The 3907-nt window shown below is 40.2% G+C and overlaps 1 long non-coding RNA gene across 1 annotated transcript; it reads right to left on the minus strand.

The window, feature by feature from the left end:
- Positions 1-451: 451 nt before the first annotated feature.
- Positions 452-2624, minus strand: LOC122054114. Its single transcript, XR_006132566.1, has 2 exons — positions 2145-2624; positions 452-661 (listed from the first exon to the last, which is right to left on the minus strand). It is a non-coding gene; the product is annotated as an uncharacterized LOC122054114 (long non-coding RNA).
- Positions 2625-3907: the final 1283 nt, after the last annotated feature.

Raw genomic sequence — 3907 nt, forward strand, 5'->3', positions numbered from 1 at the left:
TTAAAGAAACAACAAATAACGAATCCTTGACTGATCCAGTTCAGACTGGAACCTCAACTCAAGTTCAAAAACTTGAGGAAGAGAACTCTAACCTGAAAAGCCAAGTCAAGGATTTGAAGACAACCTTAGAACGATTTTCCCTGGGATCCAAGAATCTTGACTTGATTCTTGGAACACAAAGGGCAATCTTGTCACGCCCCAGAGGAGTTCTTGCCAGACAAAAATCTGACAGCATCTCCCCTGTACGGGTGACAATCTGAAGCATTACTACATAGAAAATATACATCAGCCACATACGGCTGGAATATATACACAATCACGCAGTTTATACCATCAGCCCACTCGGCTGGAATAAAATAAACACAACCACGCAATTTAATAAGCCTACACGGCTGAAAGGAAATCACACAACAGCGTAAACGCAACGGAAAACACAAAACAACACGAAAAACAAGACCAACAACGGCACTAACAAAAATGTCTGCAACCACCAGACTAGACTCCAAAAATTCACATCGACTCATTGAAAAGCAAAATACACAAAATCAACATACCATCCAAACAATAATAAAACAAAACAAAACTATCCTCGAGTGTGACGTGGGACTTAGGACTGGCGGCCGACACCTCTCCAAGCATCCATGACTCATCTACCTGTTACCTGGCGACAGAAAATCATTTTGTGGGGTGGTGAGTATTGGAACTCAGCGGGTAAAGATAAGATAGTGCATGGACATAATATACAGATAAAAAGTGCCAAAAGTATACAGTCTCATAAGAGGAAATAGCAGATACTAAAATAGAATCAAAACAAATGCTCATACTTGAAACCACATCCTAGGCTAGGTATAGTAGGTTAGAACTGGTATTAATCTGCTACAGTACTGCTCATAACTACAGAGGTAATAAGCAAGGTATATACAAATTTCCAATGACTAAACATCGACAACGAGAATATATCTCAACACAAGCATATCAGCATATGCGAACAACAGCAGTAGATAAGCAATAACAGCATATATAAATAACAGCAGCCATAACAAATATAATAACAGCGTATGCACGGATGGTCACTCCCGCCCACCTCTCTGCACCATGACCCTGTATGGTCGAGAGGCTGAGTCAGTGACAGACTGTACATCACTCCAGCTACCACTCACACGAGTGGCCGAGGGGACAGTTGCATAGTAGCTAACTAGCTACATCTGCGACGGGGTCCCTGTTGCTCGAACTCCAGCTACCACTCACACAAGTGGCCGAGTGCGGCACGACAGGACAAGCGACATCAACTCCAGCTACCACTCTCTCGAGTGACCGAGGATGCGGCATGCAATGACATGATGCGAACAATGCAACAGTCATCATATATATATAAGCAGAAACAGGTATGCTACATGAAGCCAGCATGTTCAATATCGTACATAAATAAGCAACAGTCAAAGCATACAAACATGATATCTAGTATCTGCTACTGAACATGGACAACAACAAGACACTGTATAGATATGGAACGAATTTCTCAAGGATTTCGTGGAAGTATCAAGCGCAGGAAAGTAAGAGTGGAGTCAAGGTAAACAGTCCTTATCCAAAATAATTCATGCACTAAGGTCAAAGTACTAAAAGAAACAAAGCAAGAAGTACCCGCCTTTATATGTCGATTATGGTAAATTATCTCACGTCAATACGCTAATCTCGAATCAATGTCCTGCAAATAATATGATATATGGTTTAGCTAATCACATATATAACAACTAGCTAAACCCCAAAATTCAATCCTAATACGATTAGGTAACTATGTTTCCATTCCATTTGATAATCCAATACTTCTTCGTAGATAACATCCTGGTGAATTAATTCAACTAGAGAAATCAACTCATAAATGAATTTCTAATTGCATGACTAAATAGATTAAGCAACCTTAATCATTTAACCTCCAATTAGGGCATACTAGAAGCATAATCAATCTAAACTCAATTACTTCATTACCAATTGATCAACCCATCCACAAAAATCACAACTACACTGGATTAAGCTAACTTGAATTAACTCTCAAGCATCATAACTCAAGTAACTCCAATTGACCTCAACCACGTTCAATTAACCAAATTAATGAATAGATCTAACTAGGTTAAAGAGTTTGTTACCTATAGCTCCTCTAGCGATGAGTAACAACGGCAATCGACTGTGGATGAAGCTATGAGGGTGTAGAAGCTTGCCTCTTCTTTTCCAGTGGTCAGCAGTGGCTGTGGGGTGGGAGACGAGATTCGCGACTCTCGCAACGACCAGCGACATCGGCGATCCTAGCTAGGGCACGACGCGGTGAAGATGGAGAGGTGGATCGGTCACCGGGCTTGGCATAACTGAAGGGTGTGACGGCGGCTCCCAACATGGCTAGCGACTGCGGCTCAAGAGAGGGAGAGATCGCCGGCTATGGTGCCTGTGCGAGGAGGAAAGGAGACCCGCGGCGGTGGTGCTCGCGTGAGGAGGTGAGGCCGACGACGTCCGGGGAAGCTCATCCATAGGAGAGATCGTCGGCTGGAGAGGGGCGGCGGTGGATCGGCCGGAACCGAGAGAAGGGGGAGTCGGCGGTGTCGAGCTCGGGGAAGATGGAGTTCGGCGTTGGAGGGGGGGGGGGGGGGGGGGGGGAAAGAGGTGTCGAGTAGGCTATTAGGGTTGGAGGGATTTTATAACAAATGCTTAGGTTTAGTGCAATTAAACCCTAATTTGATTCCTTAATCAACTCCTACTTCCGGGTATTCCTAACAGGTTTTTTATTGGCCCCATTAGTGTATCCTCTCTAAATACATCATACGAGCTCCAATTAAATCCCAGAAAATTTCTAAAAATTTCTAAAAATTCCATTAAGATTTTTCGTCCATTAAACCTTATTATTTAATTATATTTGTTGCCGTATTTTACAAATCTACAATAGAACTGGACTAGGATACAAATCTAAAAAGAAATATAAGTCATATTTATCTCTCATACAAAGAACAAATAGAAAAATGGTCCAAGCATGGGTTGCCAAGTCCAACCTGATCAATCAAGTTGGACTCGGACAATATTGGGTTCCCAAAGATCAAATACATTATCTCGATAGACCATATCGAGGCTATGATCCAGGGGGAGCTAAAACGATTAAAATTTGAAATTAAAATAAAAAATTCAATTAAAAATTCGAAATTAAAATTAAAAACTCAATTAAAAATTCAAAATTAAAATTAAAAACACAATTAATTCCAAATTAAAAAAATTCGAAATTTAAATTAAAAATTCAATTAAAAATTAGAAATTAAAATTAAAAAAATTCAATTAAATCAAAATCCGAAATTAAACTTAACATTCGAAATTCAATTGAAAATAGAAAGAGGATCCAGAATAGCTGGCACCCGCAACTAAACTACCCGACTGGGTAACCAAACTTAATCTATCTGAAATGGGTAAACAAGAGTAGACTACCCGGCAGGGTAATTTAAGTCAGATAAAATAGGCTAGGTTTAACTTGATCCACGGTACTGGCGAAGTTTTTGGATGATAGTACGTTAGGGAAGCTTGAGCATCGCATGTCTAGGAAGATATGACTTCGACCTGGTGCATTTGGCCAAGTGGAACTGACCGAAGCTACCCTTAAATGGATCATAACTAGTTAGACCAAGGTTTAGTATTAAGTTCAATGGGTAGGACTATTTGAAAAACCTCGAAGACATGGTTACTTTAATGAGTTCCTTGTGACTCACCATAGCCCAGAAGTTTATCCAAAGAATGCTTACTTGTTAAACCCAAAGCTAAACCTGAATCTAACATAAAGTTAAACATACTCCTAAAATTGAATCTCAATTCATCTCACAAAAATTATAGGAGTCCCTGATTGAAAATTTAGATCGGGTGAGATGACTAAGGAATTAAA

Source organism: Zingiber officinale, chromosome 3A, assembly GCF_018446385.1.
Source record: "Zingiber officinale cultivar Zhangliang chromosome 3A, Zo_v1.1, whole genome shotgun sequence".
Lineage (NCBI taxonomy): Eukaryota > Viridiplantae > Streptophyta > Magnoliopsida > Zingiberales > Zingiberaceae > Zingiber > Zingiber officinale.